Below are 25,555 nucleotides of genomic sequence, written 5' to 3' on the forward strand. Positions count from 1 at the left end.
TCTGTCTTTAACGACTACTTTTCTTATAATGATTTGTTATTTCTGCGTTGCTAATCAATTTGAAATTTGTTTTCTTCGGTTGTTTCTTTCTAGAAACTTCTTCTCTGGAATCGAGTTTTGTGTCGGATAGGCTTTGGTTTAAGGAATAATGTGAAATGAGCCACGATTATTTTTCGAGGTCGATGAGCGATTGCTTGATTTTCACATTTTATTAACCTTAAGTGTCAGTTTTTGTGAGCACTTTTTCAGGTTATTTGACACAGCCCTTTCCTTCCAATCTTCCCCGATTCCTGAGGATGACTGGTGGTTTTATTTTGAAGAAGGACGCAGAAATAATTCAGATAAGATCGTTTCTTTTCTTTTGAATACATATTCAATTTATTTTATTCAAGTATTCTCCCAAATTCACTTAGTGAATTTGAATTGTTATACCATCACTCACATTTGTCCTTCCAAAACTCTAGGGTGAACTATTTCTAAAGAAGTCACCCCACGATTTCCTTATTTTATATGAAGAGAAGTCTGTTTTCGTCTTATTTGGACCTGGAATTGTCGGTTCCCGTTTCGGTGTTTTCATCCGAACCTGTTTCGGAGGGATCCTTCATGAAGAAAATCGAATTTCTTCCCGACGTCAATCTGGGCCGTTGCGGAAAACTTTGTATTCATGAAGCCACATAACACTTAATAACACTAACCTTTATAAAACATGGCACATAAATTTTTGAGATTATTTAACGCTCGACTATCTGCTCAAGGTTTTCTGTGGTTTACCTTGAGACTGTGGGCAAATGCCAGATAGTAAAAAAGGGAGTTCTTAAATTTTTAGAGCCACAGCTCCAACTCACCTTTGAGCACTGACTACTAGAATACTTTTATAATTGTTTTATCTTTCCCGAGTCGGGACGACTCTTTTCCTCGGGGGGGAGTAGTGTTACAAAGGGTGAAATCACCCCTTTGCCCCTCTTTAATGATCTAGTAGTCAGCATAGATAAAAGACGTTTATAAACCTCTTATGTCTTTAAAAAGAATAAGGTTGCTGCGCCAACCGATATTATTGTAAAAACAGTCTTGTTTCAGACTTTAAACAAGAAACACGTATATTGCATTAAAAGCATTTATCACGATATTTTTGTTCACGCCTTTGATTTGATAATAAGTAAACTCGCGGATCCATATTTTATTAACGTAACGCCTAAAACGTTACAATATGCTTGTTGCCACTAGGGGTCTGCGGAAGTGGACCTACTGTATCTAGTGAAATTTTCTGAAACGGCTCAGATGGAGTGTCCGTTATTAGCATTGGCTCCCTAGTCTTTACGCGAACTAGCTTTTGTTCTTGACAGCTTTCGCATCTTCGAATGAAATTACTGATATCCTCTCTCATTCGTGGCCAATAAAATCTTTCGCGGATTCTTCGATATGTTTTGGTCACGCCTTTGTGTCCTCCCATTAGTCCACTATGCATTTCCGAAATTATGCCTGGTCGTATTTCTGATGGTGGTATCTCGGTTATACCTGAACAGATGGTAATGTCTATGTCTTCGTCCTCAAAAATATCTATTAATAAATTCGCGATGTCTATTGATAGTTCGTCAGTCATATCCCCTAATTTTGAAATTCTAAATGTTTTTATTTTCAGATCTAGTAAAGTCGTTTTCAAATTTCCCAAAGCTACCTTGACGTTATGTAATTCAATTTTGTCAAAATGTTTTCTTTTAACTACGAGGCTGAATATGCTATATTTTCCCGTTTTTGTTATAATGACTTGGCCTAATTTTGGTTTTGCATCACGATGATCGTCTGCATTTATTAATTCCAAATCGTTTAACAGTCTGCTGACTGGTGTAGAAAATTCTGAGTCTATTGATATGAAGTGTACATAATTGTCTTTTCTGTATGTCAAATTTTCACGACTGAATGAAATTCTATTCCCTGAATGGTAACCTGTTTTTGGAAATCTTAATGGCGACACTGTTTCTAAATCTGGTGGTATACTTTCCGTAATTTCAATTTGTGTTGGTAAATCTCGGAATTCTAGTTGCGGCTGTAAACGCCTTGGCGTTTTGCTGACCTTGCTTTTCACTGAAATGTCCCCTCTCTCATTCACCTCAGGTATCATATTCAAAGGATACGGGGTTGAGAGTGCTATTGGTCTGGGTGCGACTATAGGTGTTGGTAATGCCGATTTCTGCAAAGGTCGACTAACTACTGTCTCATTCAAATTATTTTGATTGGTATTAGTCTGTCCAGCCTCGCTATTATTTCCTTGATTTCTCTTAACTTTTTCTAAAAATCTCTCAATTTTGTTATTCAGTTCGTCGTCATCCGTCTCGTCTTTTTCGTCGAGTGCCTCACGTATGGTTTCGTCTAATTCTTCACCCTCTGATATATGGCCTGGTAATTCTATTTCATCTGCATCCGAGTTACGGGAGTTGTCTAGAAGACTCCTCTCGTGCAAGGTCTTGTCAAAGAGTTCAAATGAATCTTGCAACTCCTTCGGATTCAGATTACTTCTTTCGCGCAAAGATTTATTAAAGAGGTCAAATGATTTCCTTAGTTCTTTAGGATCTATAGATAATTTAGCTTTACGACTCGCTTCTGTTTGCAAAAATACATCATCATCCGAATCGCTATCTCTATCACGCGGTGATTTTAATTTTACCGTTATATTTTCAGGCTCAGAATCAGATTCAACGTTGTCGTCGTCAGTCTCAATGTCTGTTTGTTCAGGTTGTTGTGTTCCCTGGGATGTAGTAGGTTGTTCAAGACCTAAATTCGGTAATACACTTCTTTGCCTCCGGTAGGCCGGCGGTTCGGAAGATTCATCGTCGGATGAGTCCTCAGAAACAGCTTGCCTACTTCCTGCTGTTGTCCTAGCTCTCGATCGAGTTCTTGTTGAGATCGCGTTCTCATCAGGCTCTATGGTAGTCTTTGTTTTTGGACAGAATGTTTCGTCAGCTGATTTTTTCCTTGGGACTGAGTCTGATTTAGCTAATGGTCGCTTTATTTTTGGAGCAGGTAATTTTGAAATTTTCGAATCGATGGGTAATATCTTCCATTGGTTCGGTTTACTCCTGACCTTCAAGTTTGACCTAGGGTTCATAATAGCAAATATCGTTTGGAGTTTTTGATTTTCTATTAATTTTAAATTTGTACAAGCAAAAATTTTGATTCCCGTTCCTCCAAAAATGAATCGTAACATGGTTCTTACTTTGTTCCATGCTAGTTTATCTAGACCGCATCCCATTCTAGGTATTCTAACTGTTTTAACAGAGTCATCCTCTAAAATTTTCCGAAAATTGATCAGACTGAGGTACATGTCCTCATATTCTGGTTTGTCCCAAAAGTTTAATTTTGTCATAACGTAATAAATTTTCTGATCTGGTAGTTCTAATTTAGCTACTGAATGCATATCGGCTTGACTGCGAAGGTGTTCCGGTACCCCATATTTTTTTCTAAAATCGCTAGCTATACCGGAACTCATTTCAAGATCTACAGAAACGGTATGCGCATAATTGTCAAGTTTATCGAAAACGCTTTCATGTACTTCAATAATGTTTGGATTTTCAATATCAGCTGTTCTAATTATTTTCAAATAGTCTGAATACTTTGGAAATGAATCTACAGATTTAATTATTAGGTTGTCACTATCGTTTCCGCTATCAGATGACTCCGACGATTGGTTAATGCCGTCGGTAACAGGGACTGGATTGCGCGACAATGCATCTGCGTTACTGTTAAGTCGTCCAGCCTTGTGTTTGAATTCATACTCGTAATCTCGTAACTTGAGCCTCCATCGTATTAGTCGCTGCCCGGGATCTTTAATCGAGTCGATCCAGCGTAATGGCTCATGATCACTAACCAGTGTGAATTTTCGGCCATAAAGGTAAGGTCGAAAATGTAGTACGGCATATAGGGCTGCTAAACACTCCTTCTCAGTTGTGAAATAATTTTGTTCCGCTTTGCTCAGAGCACGAGACAGGTAGGCGACGGGTATGTCATAACCGTCCACTTCCTGGCTCAAAACGGCTCCGATTGCATAGTCGGATGCGTCGGTAGTTAACGTGAATTGCTTTTTGAAATTTGGGTACTGCAAGATGGGATACTGGCATAGATACTTCCTCAAAATTTTGAAACTTTTCTTTTGATCTTTTCCCCAAATAAATGGTGATTCTTTCTTTAATAGGTCTGTAAGAGGCCTAGCTTTTCCAGCAAAATTTTTAATAAAACGCCTGTAGTAACCGGCTAGTCCCAGAAATTGTCTAATGTTCTTAGGATTTTTAGGTTGTGGAAAATGTCGAACCGCGGTAATTTTCTTTGGGTCCGGTCTAACTCCTGATCTGCCAATAATATGGCCTAAATAAGCCACTTCCGTTTTTAGAAATTCACATTTATCTGGTTGTAACGTTAATTTAGCGTCCTTTAATTTGTTAAATAACCGGCGGATTTTCTTCCCGTGTTCTTCTAAATTCTTTGCATAAACTACGATGTCGTCTAAATAAACGAAAACTTCGACACCTTGTAGTCCGCGTAATGTTTGATCCATTAATCTTTGAAATGTAGCGGGCGCGTTTTTAAGCCCTTCAGGCATTCTGAGATATTCGTAATGACCGTTTGGTGTAGTGAATGCGGTTTTTGCTCTATCTTGGGGGTCCATTTCAATTTGTTGGAAACCACTTGCAAGATCGAAAGTTGAAAAATATCGCGCTTCACCGAGATGATCAAGAATGTCTGTAATGTTAGGTAATGGATACGCGTCCCCAATTGTCTTTTCATTTAATTTCCGAAAATCAATTACCATGCGCCATCGTTTTCTACCCGCAGAATCTGGTTTTTTGGGTACAATCCACACGGGTGAATTATACGGTGAATTTGAAGGAACTATTATTCCGTTGTCAATTTTAATTTTGATTTGGTTTTCAATCTCGGTTTTGTGGATTGGAGGGAACCGGTATTGTCGCGTATTAATCGGTACATCGTCCTCGGTTGGTATACGATGCTGAATGCCGGGTGTAGATTTTAATTTATCTCCAGGTAAATGAAATAATTCTGGAAATTCCTCAATGATATCTAATACGTGGTCGCGTTCCTCTAAATTCAAATGATCTAAATGCAATTTTGATTGAATTTCTGTAAATCGATCAGTCACTACAGGTTCTAAATTTAGGTCTTCTGAACTTGAATCGTGATATTCATGCTCCTCCGGAAAGTTGTGATATTCAAAAGGTATCACTTCCTGTGGTGGAATCTCTATCTCAATATCTCTATCCAAGGTATTAATTGCAAGAACATGGCATACGCCATCTTGTACCGAGACTGCAGCCTCACCAATGTATACGCCGTCTATGGTTTCTACGCGTGGCAAATATGCTTCTTTTGTGCCACAACTGATTACGTCGATGCCAATGGCTTGCTTTGTGCGCGCACGAATTTTAAACAAACGTTTTTGCGGTTTTGTTTCGGTATCGGAATGTTCTTCGTATCCGATAAATCGTATCGGTCTAATCGGGTCAGTTTTCGTTACCAAGGTGTTATGTGTGAAAGAGATCTCAGCCTTACGCTCGCGCAAATAGTCTTTACCTAATATACCGTCGCAATTTAGCAAAAAGGTTGATCGTACGACGTGAAATTTACTCGGTTCGTTTTGTAAAGTTAAATTTGTTATTCCCAAAGTTTTTACTTTGTCGGTTGTTATTCCCGTAATCGTAGAAATTTCGTCTACACTGATTAAAACGTCAGGATGTAAAACATTTGCTTTAATGAGACTGATATCTGCGCCGGTGTCTATTAGAAAAATAGCTGAATGTTCTTTTAATTCAGGAGCTGTCATCCTGATCAGTGGCGATTCCCGATCTGGTCCGCGCGTATCGATGCACCGGCCGGCGGTTCCGCGAAACGGACCGTCGGTTGACGCTCGGGCGTCGCGTACCTCGCCGTTGCGTCCGGACGACGAGTCGCGTTCAAGTTTAAAGATCCAGCTGTTTCGGACGTTCTACGCGGAGATGGTGACCGTGCTCTGACGTTCGAATTATCAAACCTCGCTTGGTTAAAACCGGACTGCTGATTCGGGTCGTATGAACGGGTGTTCGAATTTGGCGAATTCGGTCTGCTCGTATTTAAATTTGCTCCCGGCGATCCCGATCTCTGTGGAATCGATGCAGGATTTATTGTGGGCGGATATCCATAAGGTGGTAAATACGGATATAATTTTTGAACTACTGGTAAATTCGAAAAATTAACGACGGAGCCAGGAATCGAACCTGGTATCTAGCGATGCTTTACCGGAGCCTTACTCCACTAGACCACCTAGCCGCCCTGACTCTGATGTCGTTAATTCCTCTCATCACCAGTAAGTTCAAATTTGTTTTCTTGTGCTGTAATAGTATGTGTGAATATAGAAAGTGTTCTTCCTCTTCGAGACACAAATTTGTAAGAATGTCTGTAAGTGTTTACATTTTGGAATCTTACGCTTCTTGGTGCGAAGCTCGTAAGACAGTCAATGACCGTCTAATATTGAAATGCGGATATGCATCATCAATATTAATATTAATCACGAGGCAATTTTCATTTTGTGAAACGTATATAATTTTTGAACTACTGGTAAATTCGAAAAATTAACGACGGAGCCAGGAATCGAACCTGGTATCTAGCGATGCTTTACCGGAGCCTTACTCCACTAGACCACCTAGCCGCCCTGACTCTGATGTCGTTAATTCCTCTCATCACCAGTAAGTTCAAATTTGTTTTCTTGTGCTGTAATAGTATGTGTGAATATAGAAAGTGTTCTTCCTCTTCGAGACACAAATTTGTAAGAATGCCTGTAAGTGTTTACATTTTGGAATCTTACTTGGTCATTGACTGTCTTACGAGCTTCGCACCAAGAAGCGTAAGATTCCAAAATGTAAACACTTACAGACATTCTTACAAATTTGTGTCTCGAAGAGGAAGAACACTTTCTATATTCACACGGTAAATACGGATATGTCATCGGCGGATAATAATACGGGTGTTGTGGAAAATAAGGCGGATATTGATAACCACGCGGTTGCTGGTACTGAAGCTGTGAGTGAGCGGGCATGCCGTATGGGTAATAACCCCTCGGTTCGGGTGATCGTCGATCGGCGACGTTTGCCGTCGGGTGTCTGTACATGGCCGCGTTCGGCGACGGGCTTCTCGCGCGCGTCTCCGCTCCGTCTAAGATGCCATAATTCGAATACAATCGCGGCGCGTTATTTTGATTATAGATCATTGGAGAGTTCGGTCGCGGAATTTGTACTCTCTGCGTTTCTCCGGAAGATATTATTCCCTGGCGCATACGATTTTCTGTTTTTCGCGCTAACTTAAACGCTTCTTCCAATGTCTTTACACGTCCTTCAACATATCTTTCGATAGCTTCAGGTAGTCCTCGAATATAAGCATCTAACGCGTTCACTTGTAGTACTTTCATTACCGCGTCGACTTCGGTTTTTCCGTACTCGTCTTCTAAAGCTACGCGAGCTGCACTGACCAAGATTTTTAATCGATCGTAGAAGTCGCTCACGTTTCATCACGTTTCATCCGTATATTCGCGATATCTTGTTGATAATACGGATAAGTCTTTTCAGCTGCAAATCTACTTTTCAGATGTTTTATCAATTCGTTGACCGTATTGAAAGTCTCGCCATATGTACTATCGCGAGCTGCTCCTTGCAATTTTCCTAGCACGCACTTCACATATGCGCCTTCCGAATTCGGCGGAACATACACTGAACCGTTTTGCACGTCTTGTAAGAAATCTTTCAAACGAATGTTTTTCCCGTCAAAATATGGAATATTTAATGTACTATGCTGCAGCGCGAAGCATTCCGCCATCGACGTCATCATCGCGCTACTTGCGTTTAGAGCGGATACACTGGTTCGGTCCGCGCTCTGGTTTCCCGTTTCGTTAGGCATTTCAATATCGAAAAAGATTGTTTATGCACACAAAATAATTCAGGCGAATTTTAGGCAAATATTGAAAACACAGTTAACACACAAATGACCAATGGAAAATTCGGCAATGAACGATATCAGGATGTTATAATATATACATACAAAAACACAAGTAGCAATTTGCAGAGTTTCATGCACAATTGGTCGTTAATTATAATTATTATCTAGAAAGAAAGATACTTTATTTTTTCATGCGTTTGACCAGTTTCAATTTTAACACAAAAATTTGAAAAAAAAAATTTTTTTTTTTTTTTTTTTTATTTATTTAAACAAATCTCACTTTTAGCAACAATATCCCACCGCTGCCACCAATTCTTGTGTTACGTGGGGGTGAGGGTGGAACTGAGCGGTGGTAGTTAATGATTAATTCAATAATCTAGCTCCCACGTAACGACAATGAATAATAATTAAAACTAAGAGAAAGACTTACCTTTCGATAAGCCGGTAATTTGTAGGATCGTGTTGCTATAGACCTGTACAGGTCTGTGAGGTTTGTTTAAATAGTTGAGGCTATTTTATAATAAAGAAAATGGGAAGAAGGTCGCTCAAAATAAATGTTTGAAAAGATTTGACTGGTAAAAGATGAAGTATATTCTGGTTCAATTTAGTTATTGAAATATCTGGTAACAATCGATGGTGATAATTGTATATATATATATGCCGAAAATAACAATTTATGAAGTATTCAAGTTTATAAAAATCGTGTGTTGTTCTATTCTAATGGATATTATTATTTGGTACCAGGAACATCCATTCTGAACGATGGTTATAACTAGCTGGTCGTGAATATTGTATTGTATTGTATCTCTCTTTTTAGATTATCTCAAATCGTTTAATATATATATATATATATATATATATATATATATATATATATATATATATATATATATATATATATATATATATATATATATATATATATATATATATATATATATTTAATATATATATTTAATCGTTTAGTCTTATTTGTTAATTCTTGGAAACAAGAAGTGGAATTTAATTGGGGATAGTGAAGCTAGCCACCAATTCTATGCTTGGTTTTTGTGAATTTACTGAAGTAGTTTTGATTATCAAGGTGAACAAGAATTCGTCTAATTTTTTGAGGGTTAACACTCGGACTGACTTAGCGTTTTGGTGAATCGGTCGACGAGATTGAGAGCCGTCGGATCGTGTCGGTCTGCGTCGGTAGAATGCTGGACCAGGGGCCTCACCTCAAATTTGGAAGAGTTGATGAATCGAGTGATGTAGAACGTTGGTCACTAAGTCTTTGTGAATTTAGAATGATATCTTGTTACCGAGAGTCATAATTGAAAGTGTCTGTTTTCTGATTTTAATGTATGATGAAATTAATTGGAACGATTTATTTATTGAAAATTATAGTGTAATTATTATTATTATTACTTAAGATTACCTGATTCGGTTTGAATCAGGGCCGAACTTGATTTAATTAAGGAAAATGGAACTGCATAAAAATGTCTATTCGCGAAATGACGAGATTTAGTAAAGAACAGAAAATGTGGAAATGTAGAAGATAGTGAGTCTTTTGCAATTAACAGATTAACTGAAGCTCGAATTTAACGAATTAGCGCGAGACTCTAGGCCGGTCACAATTAAGATTTTCCAAACACTACTCTTGCTCGAGAGGGCTAATCCGGGTTTACGTCCACGCACTTCGCGACTTGACAGACGAAAGACGCGGCTTCTTGGGCCCGAGGGTCCAAGGAGCTGCAGTTGTAATTAGTTACAACGGTAATTAGCCAATGAGGTGCGAGGGCGACCTCCTGGTGCCCAAATCCACATGGTCAGCGTTACTTCTCGCTCTTCGACGGTGTTCCGACGATTCTCAATCTCGTCGGTGACACATTGAAAATATGAACAAAAGATATCTGCATGCAATGTTCACACATTCATTCATACATTCCAATGAGTAATCTATTTTAATTTGATGGTTCTGAAGGTAGTGGTTTATCCTAGTTATTGATTATAATTTTAATTTAAAAAGAGGAATATTTCCAGGCTGAGCGCTACTGATACTAACTCAGCAGTCTTTCATCTCAGTTCTTGGTACCAGATAAATAGAATAAAGTTGAACCTTATACTAGGGATCATCGTTGGTCTCTACGTGACTTTTGCCAGGAGGAGTGGAACTCGCCGTTATTAGGATATGAGATTTTGATGAAATGATATCTGTGCATTGAAGAAATTAAAGCAATGAAATGAAATGGAATTTTGAAAAAGGTACGCCAAGGCGGTACGTCGGGGCGTAACAATACACTATTCATGTAGCCGATTTACGCAGGCTCATCCAGTCTAGAAGAATCAAATTCCCCCAAAGCAACATGGGCGAATTCACGCGAAACCGCACTTACATCGGGGACTTGGCCACCTCTATGACCAAGACAGGCTGGCAGGGAGATCCCGTGATTGCGGTGCACGATGCTCGAGACGATTCCAGGGTCGTGTTGGACCACAGGCGAATTGCCGCAGCAGTTATAAGTCAGAGTAAAACGTTGATGGTTCGAATGCGTGTGTACGAGGAGAACGACGTACTTGACGAGGCTTAACATCCGTACGAGCGATTCAAGACGTGCAACGCCGGCGAAGCCATGCGTAAGAGAATCGAAAAGCGGACAACGCAGCCAAGAAAACCTGGCGCTGGCTTCCATTATGACGAAGTCAGCGTCAGGACAACCTAAGAAGTTCTGCCAAACCGATATGAAACCGAACGTGCGTTACGAGAATTCGGATTTATAATTTGAGCCACTAGGCACTGTAACGCCAAACATCTTCATGGTCAAACATGGTACAATTACGACTAAAAAAAATTTTGATTTTTTTTTTCCAACTAAATATAGTAAATATCACAGCAGTATGCGAGAATACGCTATACATGTAGCCGATTTACGCAGGCTCATCCAGTCTCGAAAAATCAAATTCTCCCAAAGCAACATGGGCAAATTCACGCGAAACCGCACTTACATCGGGGACTTGGCCGCCTCTATGACCAAGACAGGCTGGCAGGGAGATCCTGTGATCGCGGTGCACGATGCTCGAGACGATTCCAGGGTCGTATTGGACCACAGGCGAATTGCCGCAGCAGTTATAAGTCAGAGTAAAACGTTGATGGTTCGAATGCGTGTGTACGAGGAGAACGACGTACTCGACGAGGCTTTACATCCGTACGAGCGATTCAAGACGCGAAACGCCGGCGAAGCCATGCGTAAGAGAATCGAGAAGCAGACAACGCAGCCAAGAAAACCTGGCACTGGCGTCCATTTTGACGAAGACAGCGTCAGGACAACCAGAGAAGTTCTGCAGCATCCTATTTTTGTTAATCATTATAGAATTTATTCCTGAGGATGGTCGGCAGGGCCCGGCCGAAACGTCGACTTTTTATATTCACGTCTTTCAAAGTATTAAATTCTTCTTCTTCCTGACCGGAATTTCGACGAACTTTCATCTTCAATCTACCTCCTGGTCACGAACTTCTTTCCTAAATACAATGCATCGAAACGGCTTCGTGGACGTCTCGTACCACCGTGATCCTACTTCATACCGCACTTCTAACCTGAGATCACCTTCCTCTACAAATCACTCACAAACCAAGAAGATCTGGAACTACCGGCAAAAACTAGCACGTATCAAAAACCGTAAAGTGTTCCTTCTTGAATGCCGTCAATTTGGAATTATTCCAAACTTTCTAAATTTTGAAATCAAAAACCTTCAACATTTAACAAGTGAAAAAACCTTCATCAAAGCATTACGCTTTTTTCAACACAAGTGTCTATCGCTCGAAATTAAAACATGTTATCGACAGGAAAGGCTGTTAATCCAAGAACTTAATCATAATATCAACTTTTTCTTCTCGAACCAATTCACAAACTTGGATTATAAAAACTTCAACTTGGATATAAATAAGGCCAATCGTTTATTCAATGCTATTAAGACAGATAATATTAGAAAATTTAACAAACTTAAATCTATACATACTCCTAAAGAGTTTCACACTAATAATTGGTTAGTTAACCTATCTAAGACAGAGTTACCTTCTGAAATTGAGGATACCTCATCACTCGGTCCTAATCATGGTTTACCATTTAACAATATTAAGTTACCTATTGATGATATTGTAAGCAGCGTAAAATTAGCTCTTATTAACAAAAGTGGAATCACCAAAGATAAAGTAAGATCAAATATTAGCCAACTCATTGACAACAAACTTGGCAAAAATCCTCCCACTTTTCACTTTGAAATAACTTCCAAAGTTAAACAAACCAAAGAATTTTTAAAACAAAATAACCACCTAGTGGTCACCGACGCGACAAAGGTAACATTACAGTCGTCATGGAAAAGATGGAGTTTGAACAAATATGCCAAGATATCCTTAATGACTCGACTACCTATAATCTTATCTCTCGTGATCCCACTTCAAAAGTACAAAAACAAGTCAACGATATGATAAGTCTATGGCAACAGAAAAAATTTATAGATTCCAATTCGGCTAAACACCTCAAAACATACAACTATCTTCCTCCCAAAATATATTTTCTACCAAAAATTCATAAAGAAAATGTTCCTCTCAGACCGATTGTTTCTAACATCAATTCCCCCACCTACAAAATTTCGAGATTTTGTTCTTGTGTCTTATCAAACATAACAGGTACATCAGACTATCGCATCAAGGACACTTGGTCCTTTGTAAACAAAATCAGGGGAAAAACAATTTCGCCTGATCACCTGTTAGTATCCCTAGATGTCAAATCACTGTTTACCAACATTCCAACCAAACTAGCAATATCGATTATCAGTAAAAACTGGCCCAATTTGAAATGTCACACTAACATTAATAAAAAAGAATTCCTAGCCGCCACCAAACTTTGTTTAGATTCATGCTATTTCGCCTACAAAGATAATTTCTACCAACAAATTTTTGGCGTAGCAATGGGCTCACCGATTAGCCCGGTAGCAGCGAATCTGGTACTCGAACATTTTGAAAAAAAAATCATTTCAAATCTTCCTTTCAGCCTACCTTTTTACTATCGGTACGTCGATGATATTATAACGTGTGTCAAAAACGAAAATTCACAACTCCTCCTTAATAAATTTAACAACTTTCACCCACGTATTCAATTCACCTTCGAGTTGGAAAAAGATGGTAAAATCAGTTTTCTAGACACTATGGTAATCAACCACAATGACACCATAATCTTAGATTGGCACCATAAACCAACCTGGTCTGGGAGATACATTCATTTCAACTCACATCATCCCATCAAACACAAACAATCTGTCGCCATATCCTTATTCGATCGCTGCCTTAGAATATCAAACCCTCAATTCCTTAAAAAGAATATAAAACTTGTAGAAACAACTCTTATTTCCAATGGCTACCCTATAAAATTCATCAATGATATCAAAAAGTATAGAGTAGAAAAAGTGTACAACTCGCTTGATTGGAATGTAGACTCCAACAATCCAACTGATGTTAATGATAAATTTAAAAACTCTATCTCTATACCGTATATAGAAAATCTATCTAGCCAAATCAAAAAAATTCTTAATGACGAGGGAATTGAAATTACTTTTAGAATATCTAATACTACCAAACTGTCTCTGTTTTCTCATCTTAAATCTGTTACTCCTAATTTAGAGAAAATTAACTGTATATATAAAATACCATGTCGAGACTGTAGCATGAGTTATATTGGACAAACGTCACAACACCTAAAAAATAGAATTTCTGGTCATCGTTCGAATATTAAATGCCATGTCACTGACAGATGCGCTTTAGCAGATCACTCTTTGACCCTGGGTCACAATTCCGATTTCAACAACTCTATAACCCTAGCTACAGAACCGAATTGGTATAAACGTATCATCAAAGAAATGATCCATATCTTTAAGAACAAAAGGAACTCTGTTAACAAACGTACAGATATCGAACATCTTAGCCACCTATATTCTAACATTCTCTAGTTTACATTATCGTGTTTTCAAATCATTGGCGCCCCTTACTCCGATTGGTCACTGCCTTTGTACTCCATGACTTTCGAACATAGATCAAGTTCGCACGTGATCAACATAGATTTACGGATCGATTCCCGCTAACCTTAACTTCCGTCCGAAATGCTGTACTACTAACAACACCTAAGCATGTACTGGTTGTCATTTTTTGTGAGTAATTTTTTCAAAATTAATTGATCTTTTCACAATTCCATTTCCCAAATTATCAATAAGCATTTTCTACATATTTTCATTTCTCATCAACCAATTTTTCCTCTGATTAACTTATCTTCAAAAATTTTGACACTTAACCTAAAACTGTCACTCTGACAGTTTCGTGCAACTGTATAATTTTCACCTAATTTTGTACAACAACAAATATTGTCTTTAAACATATTCCATGCGCTCAATTCAGAACTGTTGTGTTGAAGCATCCTATTTTTGTTAATTATTATAGAATTTATTCCTGAGGATGGTCGGCAGGGCCCGGCCGAAACGTCGACTTTTTATATTCACGTCTTTCAAAGTATTAAATTCTTCTTCTTCCTGACCGGAATTTCGACGAACTTTCATCTTCAATCTACCTCCTGGTCACGAACTTCTTTCCTAAATACAATGCATCGAAACGGCCTCGTGGACGTCTCGTACCACCGTGATCCTACTTCATACCGCACTTCTAACCTGAGATCACCTTCCTCTACAAATCACTCACAAACCAAGAAGATCTGGAACTACCGGCAAAAACTAGCACGTATCAAAAACCGTAAAGTGTTCCTTCTTAAATGCCGTCAATTTGGAATTATTCCAAACTTTCTAAATTTTAAAATCAAAAACCTTCAACATTTAACAAGTGAAAAAACCTTCATCAAAGCATTACGCTTTTTTCAACACAAGTGTCTATCGCTCGAAATTAAAACATGTTATCGACAGGAAAGGCTGTTAATCCAAGAACTTAATCATAATATCAACTTTTTCTTTTCGAACCAATTCACAAACTTGGATTATAAAAACTTCAACTTGGATATAAATAAGGCCAATCGTTTATTCAATGCTATTAAGACAGATAATATTAGAAAATTCAACAAACTTAAATCTATACCGGGACAATCTCTTGAAACTATACATATAACGCGCATGCGCCAAATAATTTAATCTCATTGGTCGGTGAAATCGCGCCGCGGTGATGTTTTCATCTGCTGAGCAAGGCACCAACGTACACAAAATGAAACGAAAGCTGTAATTCTCTCGCGCGTAAAGCCGTGGATTGAGGTTATGCTGCTGTTTATTTTTACGTAGCGTGAATTGTCTAAGAAGAATAGTATCGTTCAGCAATACCGTGGTTGATTTCGGAAGATATTCAACCGACGCAATAAAGAATTTAACGGAAAAACAAATTTCAAATGATACAGAAATTGGGTGTTATTTATTGAAAGAAGAAATCTGAAATTCAACGTGAAATGTCATTAACAAGTGGGAGTCTGGACAAACAGAGGTAGGTAAGTAAAAACAATGTTTATTGTGAACAGATTCTCTATTTACATAAAATTAAAAACAAATGAATGGTTGAGACCCAGTAGAAGGTATTTCCAGAGTAGATTCGTTACGGTGCAGTGCTCCAGAAGTCAGTAATTAGTGCCGATGAACATGAAATAAATAAAAGAAATGAGTAACAAGGAATAAAGAAATTATTCATCTTAAACACGAAGCTTAGGAGGACAAAGAGTAGCAATTAACAGAAAACGTACCCGACGCAATACTCAAAAAACCCTCGCCGACATCGTTGATTAGTTGACAAAGTTTTTGCAGCTCCATTGTACAACAATCAATGTTCCGTTAACAAAGAGGGTTCACCAGATATCCAAGAATGAAAAGAGAAAAAGAACAACAGTTAATATTACAGTGTAAATCATGCTATTAATGAAAAATTAGGAAACAAAACAATAACTTACAAGACAATCGTCCGATAACACTGGGAGACCAATCTCCACTCTTCTGATCACCCCTCGTCTGACCATTGGTTGCCTTTCAAAAAGTGCTGCCTTTTTTTTGCCTTCAAAAATACCGAAAGATCCTCTTTGATAGTAATAGCTTCTAATATTTTCAGGTACGAAATAATTCATTGTCAAAGCTGGACTAAATTTGTCAGGCATGGAAGCATGTAAGTAAATTTCCAATTACGTGATCTTTGACAATGACAATATTTTAACATGGATTCAATGATAAAATTCGTTTTTTTTTCAGCAGGCTCGAAGTTTAAACTTTAATTACTACGAGGAAAATTATGCCTTACCTGATGGTCAAAACGTTTAGGTGGCAAGGATCCTGGTTTCTCGAGCGGTGCAATCATTAGAACCATCGAACCTGGTTGTTTCGTCAGACATCAGGTGCCAGAGTGAATTTTATCAGGCTATCGCCACCTTCTTAACATCAGTTGAGGCAAAATTAAAGAGCGGGATATACTACAGATCATAATGGCTGAATATCCCATCATTTTACTTTGATAGAGCCAATAGCGATAAGTTTGTTACTTAACCGTTGCTGTCAATTCATTCTACCGAGGAATCATTCTGTGCACCATTGTAATTTAAGCATTATTATTGACCAGCATTGTTTTTCAAACTTTATACCATTTGATTTGGTATCTTATTTTGAAGCTTACTTTTACTCTTTTTGGCATTGAATTCAGATAAATAGTTTTTTAAGTCCTCAATTAGATTGTAGGGTTGAATTTTGCTAGGCAAACTGAATCAATCTAAATCTAGAACTGTTAAATAAGTTCAGTTAAAAATGTCTTTAAATTTAATCTTAGTTGACGGTGTCATCCGGCTAGCTAGTTGCACGATAACTTGAAACCAAATTCAATTTTACACTCTTTATAGGGTCCTACGCTAAGACTGAAAGCTTGTGAATCTCCATGTACCGCAATTATTTCTGCATTTCATGTTAGCATTATCTGGAGCAAAACAAAAAATCTCATTTTGAGATTGAAAATGGAACCTGAAACACAGAGTTATTCAATAGCACGAATTGAAAACCAAGAATTTTATAATGGTTTCTGCAACAAAGGGACTCTTTCCAAATATCCTTGTTAGAAGGTGATGTTCGGAGTACTATGAACAAGATATTGTATCGGATTACATTATTTGGAAAAAAATCTTTGTAAACTTCGTTAAAAATTAGATATTCATTTATTTTGATGGAACAAGGGACACAATCTTTACATTACTTTAAAATTGACATTACTCTAAAATATGATTGTTCTTGAACCTAATTGTGACATTGAGGCGCATTTTGAGAAACTTGATTTTCAACTTATGTCACAGGATGTGATTTACATTCCGGAGTTCTACGCTTTCGATAAGATTTTCTTTGTTTCGAACCGCACTAACATGAAATACAGAAATCATTTTAATAAATCTAATATTACTTGAATTTTCAATTTGAGTATTAGGTTCCCTTCATTTATTTAATCGAACATCATTGAAAATTTGCGAAATAAATTCTGATAATCATTCGGAAATTTTAAATAGTAGTAGCAATAATTTGTTAATCGGAAAAAAATACATTGACTATCGACTATTCGTAAATTTTGTTGAACTATTTTCAAGAAAAAAAAGATTCACAGTTCCGTTACAGATAGTGAGATATTTAAATTTCTTGAACGCTCGGTTTAATGTCTCATTTTCGAAAGTGATAAAATTCAATATTACTGCCTGAAATCACAAAAGAGTGAGAAAGTTGCTTAGTTGCTTGAAAGTGGCGATGATCTTTGTACGTCTGACAAATTGAATGAGCAGATAACAGTGAATATCAGAGATGTAATTATTTTAGCCGTATCACCTGTTGATAGATAAAAATTCCGTTGTTATTTCTAATGTACGAAATAATAAAAATGATTAAATAAAGTGTCCGCACTTACCTGCTGCGTTTCTTCCGAGCACCCAACATTTAAACAGATTTCTCATTTTAGTCGAATAAAGCCAATTTTCAAAGAGCATTAGCATCAACTTTCCGAGTCATTACCTCGACTGTTTAAGATTCTAACCTCAAAAATTCGTATGAACTACAACGCCGCCAGAAACAGAGTTTGACAGCTGAAACTCGGAGTGGCCAACCTGCCCGAGCAGCCGATAAAACTCGTGCATGCGCATTATATGTATAGTTTCAAGAGATTGTCCCGGTATAGAGACTCTACTGAATGACGCACCGCCCGCCAAAAAATCCCATCTTTCTTCGGCTCTATGGTACGACAGCGAGGATAGAGTATCGGATGTACACGACTCCGACGCCGTCGGTGCTGACCGAGGTTTCATCGAACGCAAACGGATCATGAGCAATGCACGTACCGTTGATCTGATTGGACATCTGCACTGTGACGTATTTAATCAAGACAAATTTTTAATCAACGGTGTGGAACTGCACCTTCGACTTGTGAGATCAAGAGACAGTTTTTGCATCATGGAAGCCGAAAATCGCCACAAGCTGCACATACTGGATACTTCACTGCTCGTTCGCCGAATGTAGATCAGCCCTGGAATCTTGCTGGCGCACGCACGGACGCTAGCCAAAGGTACGGCAAAATATCCCGTAACCAGAGTCGAGGTGAAATCTTTCACCATACACGCAGGAGTACAGGCAGAAACACTGGACAATGTCATACTCGAACTACTACCGAAACGAGTGATAATCGGTTTTATCAGCAGTAAAGCCTTCGACGGCGACAGTTTCAAAACTACTCTTTGAATTTTGTGTCGTTGTACGTCGACGGGGTTCAAGTTGCATCGAAGCCGCTACAGATGAGTTTCGGCAAAGACGATCTCTACGTGGACGCTTATCACACCCTTTTCTCCGGTACGGGTTCTCAGGGTCGAAGTGCGGTTCGACGATGCCCTCAAAGAAACTGTGAATTGCCTAGTGAACGCTGAATTTGATAATCTTATTGAAGTTGATGCTGCACGTCAGGTCATTACAGATTTTCCGGGCTAAGAAAGAGAGGGAGATCACGCCCCTCCTATCACGACCGCTTCTATGACATACCAGGTAATGATTTCCGTTAGAGAGAGAGAGAGAGAGAGAGAGAGAACACTGTGACTACACCACGCCAACGTCTTCAAGGGGAGCAATAGACCGGCTGGAGACACCCGATAAACAAAAATTGAGATAGTGATTGTAACACAAGGCTGTATATAAACACCCGTAACTACGGTGCTGAGCCAGTCAGCATTCAAACTACTTCACTGCAGGTTCGCTCTTCCAGCTCTCTATTCATTCAACTACATTCTTTCAAGTTCAAGTATGGATTACGTGATAGATATTCAAGGGTTTCCAAATATCTATGGTAAATTTATACCGAAAGTGGTGGCAGTCGTCACCATCGATCACCGCTACTCGGCACATTGGTTAGTAGAACCGCCATATCCCTTCACGGAACTGCCGCTCAAAGAACGCGGCGTTAACAATTACGTAACGTGTTACCATCATGGCATCGAGTGGTTTGAAGGTGATATCTCGCTGCTTCAATTAGACGTTAACCTCCGAGAAATCGCACGTAACGCTCGTCGAATCTTTGCCCGTGGACACGAGAAATGTGAATATATTGAAAATGGTACCGCGCGTCAAGTATTCAACTTGGAGGATATCGATTGCCCGGCGTTCGATAAACTGGAACGGTCTTGGGTATGGTGCTTCTTCCACGGCGTTAAAAAGGAGGAATTTTTCAAATGTGCGATGAACAACGCACTCAAACTGAAGAAGTGGATCAACAATAACAATATTCCAACTAAACACGATTATACAGAAGCATTGTCAGCCAGTAAGCACAACATCGCCGGAGAGGAGAGTTCGACTGGTAATCAGCCACTGCAGGTACCAAAAAGAAATTCCTCGCTACAAGCAGTAATACCAGAGTCAGTCGCTTCACTGAAAATCTCTCCTGATCCGTCTGCGCCTACGTCAGACGGCGAAGTTACCATTCCCTACGACATACTTACTACTGTGATTGACTCACATACCTCCTCACAATCTTCTACGAGTGGTATGATTATCTCCGATAACGAGGGCGAAGAAGAAGAAGGAGAAGAAGACGAGGTACAAAATAAACAGTCTACAGATATGGAGCGTGATGCCGGCAATTCCGAACGGGAAGACCGGGGTTTTTGCAGCGGATCAGATACCCCTCATCTGGACACGCCCGACAGCCTTTGTGTCAAACACGGATGATCACACACGCTCCGGTGGTCACTGGGTTGCGTTTTTCGTCGGTTCCTCGGGACACGGTACATACTTCGACAGCTTCGGATTACCACCATTCGTCCCTCACCATAAGCGGACTTTACGAAGAAATTGCAGACGATACGACTGGAACGACAGATAGCTTCAAAGCCTCACTTCTGATGTATGTGGACAATTTTGTATCATGTTTATGCACTTTATGGCTGCTGGTTTTTCTCTGCGGGAGTTTCTCAATATATTTACTCCTGACCTCGGAAGAACGATCGTATAGCAGAATTATTCCACAACCGAATAGCCCATGTCACAAAACGCAAAACTAACACCATCAATTCAAACCACATTTATCCTATAAGTTGTCTTCAATGTTGTACCTCTAAGAATTGTGATGTTGCTGATTATAAGGCTGGTAAATAAAAAAAAAACCTTGCTCACATATCTTGTGTAATTACAAGAACATTGTAATTATCATTTATTCGTTATCTGTAATAACCATGTATATATTTGCATCTGTGTTAACCAAATGAACCTGCGAGGATGAGATTTGATTTTTCTACGCAATCCACCATTGAGTTCTGTTTCCTCACCCACCCGCCCTGATCCTCGTACATCCAAGTATGCCTATAGTCTTGCATTAAGAAAGAGAGAGAGATAGAGATAGAGTGACCAGGTCTATATTTTCCAAGCACACGTAAACGTTAGGATAAACACCGACGGCTGGGTAAGGTCGGTGACACGAGCACCCGACACAGAGAGCAGGGATGGAGAAAGAACGAGAGCCGGGGTGGAAGACCTGTAACCCCAAACGTCCAAGTCCCAGAGTTCGCTTCGTGAACGGAGGTAGCGGGGCCAGATGGGTAGGTGGCCCCAGAGTCGGCCGCACGGCCAGGGGCACCAGGGTAAGGGGAAGGAGATCGTCCCATGGTCAGGGTGCACAGGCCCAGAGGCCATCCCGTAGAGTCCGGAATCTGATTCGCGGTCAACGGTGCCCGGGGTAAGGGGTCGTCACATGATATTCACCACGTGGCGAGGGGGTCGCGGGCGAAGGGCTGACGAGCCGCGGAACTTCGAGGCGGAAAAACCGCTCCTTGGCAAGGGGTTGCGGGAAAGGAGTGGTCGTCCGGAGAAGCTTCTAGAATAAAATACCTCCTAGACGAGGGGCTACGGGGAAAGGGGAAGGCGCCCCAAAATTCGCTCCTTGGCGAGGGGTTGCGGGGGAAGGGGATGGCGTCCCAAGGTCACTCCTAGGCGAGGGATGGTGGGGGAAGGGGAAGGCGCCCCAAAGTCACTCCTCAGCGAGGGGCGGCGGGGGAAAGGGAAGGCGCCCCAAAGTCACTCCTTGGCGAGGGGCAGCAGAGGAAGAGGAAGGCTTCTCAAAGGCACTCCTGGGCGAGGGGCTGGCGCCAGAGAGGGGTGCGAGGGGGGTTTGTTGTGACGCCTCAAAGTGCCCCTACACTACTCCAGTTAAATAGAAGAAAGTCGAACCTTATACTATGGATCATTGTTTGTCTCAACGTGACTTTTGTCAGGAGGGGTGGAACTCGCCGTTATTAGAACATGAGATTTCGATGAAATAATATCTGTGCATTGAAGAAATTAAAGAAATGAAATGAAATGGAATTTTGAAAAAGGTACGCCAAGGCGGTACGTCTGGCGTAACATGGTTACATAAAACATGTGGAAATTGGGAGAACATTTAGACAAACACTTGACATCCTATTCTCAAACCTAACACATTAAAATGACATTTTTTTACAATAGTGTTTTTTACAACTCAACAAGTTCCCTAACTTAAAATTAATAGGAATCCGTAGTCGGTTCGCAAGCTGAAGATGTAAACACAATGGTCGCTAATGAAAACAAAAAGAATAAAAAAGTCGGTCTTCGCATCGACTACAAAGTGCACACCGCAAATCCGGCACAGCACGCGGAAGGTTAGCATTCCTCGGGCTGCACGTATTTTCTTAAGCTACATCTGTTATAGATCCCTTGTACTCTATCCGGATTCTCTACCTGCGATAATTGAAAGACGTTGTTCTCAAATATTTTAGTGATCACGAATAGACCATGATAAATCTGAAAGAATTTATCCGTTTTGCCAGCTACAGCATCAGAGGGATAAGGGATTTTCAACAGTACTAACAATAAGTCTCCTTTCTGTAACACAACGCGCGAGGTTATTTTTTGTTATTTTCCACGACTTGCATGCGCTTTACGGATCCTTTTGGTCGCTTGCATGATTTTGATTCGATGAGGAGTTTCGGTAGAAGGTGGAAAGTTCACAATTTCTGCAATCTTACTAGCTGAATTTTTTCCAAAATGCAGCTCATACGGTGTAAACCCAGTGACGGAATGCACCGTCAGATTTAGCCATTTATGTATATCAGGTAACAAGCACGCCCATTTGGTATGTGTCTCACTACAATATGTCCGAAAAAAACGACCCAGTTCTCTCATCGTCCTTTCCACGGGGTTAGATTTCGGGTGTCGGATAGACGATTTAATCACCTGCATATTATTCAACTCTAATTGATTTTTCCACATTGGTGATGCGAATTGCGAACCGTTATCTGACAAGACTCATTTAGGTTTTCCATATTTCACAATGTAATCATTAAGCAATCTATTGACATATACTTTAGTGGTAGCTCGTTCAAGGGCATAAGGCGTCACCAATTTTGAAAAAACATCGACTATTACAAAGATATACTGCACTCCACCTCGAGATCTCGGTAAAGGCCCGTAAAAATCGACAGAAATCAAATCATTCGGCCCGCTTGATTCGACCAATTGATAGGTTTCCTCCATGGCATAACTAAGAGGCTTTACTCGCTGGCACAGGTCGCATGAGATCGCACACCTTTTTATATCACGTCTCATTCCTTTCCACAAATAATATCGACAAATTTCCCGATAGGTTTTGTACACTCCGACGTGACCATATTGTTCATGAATACTTACGCTAAGCTCAGTAGCCAAAACTTCGGGAAGGGCAATTTTCCATTTTGACTCCGCTTTAGTAGTGGTAAACAAAATATTATTCCGAATGATATAGTTAGATGTTCGTTCACCTTGCTCAATTGATCGTATATGACTTAGCAATCTCTCGTCTTTATCCTGTAATTGTCGTAAGTTTCTGAACATTTTCTAAAATTCTTATCTGTTTTTACACTTTCGAGTTCTGATATGATACATATAGCACCCTTTGCATCGAAATCATGAACATTGTCGCGTGGGGATGCGATTATTATCTTGTCGGCATCGAAATGGTCTACACGATCCGGGAAATTTCGGCTAAAAGAATCGGCGACGATGTTATCGACTCCTTTACAATGTCCCATTCGGAAGGTGTATTGATTAAGTAACAGAAACCATCTTGAAATGCGTTGGGTATGAAATTTACATGTTTTTATAAACGTAAGGGCTTCATGATCGGTTATAATGTGGAAATGCGTCCCCAAGAGATAAATTCGAAATTTGAGTAGCGCGTACATTATAGCCAGTAGCTCTTTCTCGGTAGTGGTATATCAAGTCCCAGCCGGAGTTAAGCATTTAACAATGAGCGAAATTATTCGATGACTACCGTCTGAATCGATTTGATAAAGAATGGCACTAATGCCTAGATCACTGGTGCCAGTTTGTATCCGAAACGGGATACCAGGCAAGTAATGCTGTAGAGTTACTGAGAGTTACTATCTTTCAGATCCTGAAAAGCTTTATCATGTTCGGGTTTCCACATCCATGGCTTGCGCTCGCTAGGCAAATCTCTGAATGGAGTTCTTTTTTCGGCATGCTTGACCGTAAAACGTCGATAGAACGTGCATACGCCTATGAACCCTCGTAACTGTTTTCTATCCACAGGTTTTGGAAAGTTTTCTATAACGGCAAGTTTTTCTAGAGCTGGTCTGATCCCGCTTGGCGTAAGTATGAAGCCGAGAAAAGGTACAGTATCCCAAAAAAACAACGTTTTGTTCAATTTTAAGGTTAACCCACAGAGCATTAACCGCGTAAATAATTTATTCAAATAATCAATGTGTTCATTAAAAGATGAGGAAGTTCTCAGCAAATCGTCAACGTAACACGTCACCGACGAATTAAAATCGTTTCGTAGTGCAATTCGTAGCGCACGCATAAACCCGCTCCCGGTTGTTTTTAGGCCGAAAGGGACTCGACAAAATTGATAGAGCGTCCCGTTATACAAGAAGGCAGTGTATTTTATCGATTCTTCCTCGAGAGGTATCTGCCAGTATCCGGTAGTCAGATCTGTGGTAGACATTACTTTAACGCTCTCGTATTTATTTAGCAGCTCCTCTATAGGCGGCGGACTCTCGTTGTTAGCTAAAATGATATCATCAATGAAACGCGCGTCGAGACAAATGCGTATGCCACCGAGCTTCTTGGAGACTATTCTCATCGGACTACAATATGGGCTGTTTGACAATTCTATTATACCGTCCTGTAACATTTTCTGAATTTCTGCATTGACTGCAGGTCGGTGAGTTAGCGGAACCGGATAGCTTCGGTGTGCAAATGTTTTATGTGGCCTGACATCAATTTTATGCTCGTAAATTTGTGTGCACTCTGCTTTATCAGAGAATACCTTGCGATTGTGAATCAATACATCGAGTCACCTTGATCTCTGCGTATCCGTTAGACAGGTTAGCATTTGCACGATCCGTCGCGCCTCGGTAAAAAAATTGTGGTCTTCGGAATTGGATTGACGTTGTTGAAATGATTCGCTTTCTGAACGGTTGGTATGACGTACGACAACACAGATATTCTGTGATAAATAGTTTTATGACGCATGTTCTACCGTTCACGCGTTCATTTTTTCTTTACCCCCCACAATGGCGGTAGTACGGGGATACCCATCAATATGATTACTATTAAACTTATCTCTAGTAATGTTTATTTTACACACATTTGCATTATGCAAACTATTTTCAATCAGCGCAGTTGCCGATTCATCAGAACAATGATTGAACAAAACGGCATACATCTTGGTAGAGACCGAATCATTCTCAATGTCATCTTCCAAATCAGTTTCGTTATTCGATTGACTGGAGTCGGAAGATTCAACAAGATTTTGCACAGAGCGCAACCCACCTGGTGCGATCAGCGAGTCTTCACGACGCGGATGGTCCGTGTCACAATCGACTCGCGTGTCAGATAGTTGAGCTACGTTAGTACAAGTTTCATTCACCAGGTCACAGGAAACAATGCAAAAATTTTCAATGAGATCAGGATTTGTGATCCTTTTATTTAAGTTTTTCTGACAAATGGTTACATAATTATCAACATTTTCAGTAACATTATAAGATTGAGAATCACTCTGACCGGTATTTCC

This window comes from Neodiprion virginianus, chromosome 2 (genome assembly GCF_021901495.1).
Source record: "Neodiprion virginianus isolate iyNeoVirg1 chromosome 2, iyNeoVirg1.1, whole genome shotgun sequence".
In the NCBI taxonomy this organism is placed as follows: Eukaryota; Metazoa; Arthropoda; class Insecta; order Hymenoptera; family Diprionidae; genus Neodiprion; species Neodiprion virginianus.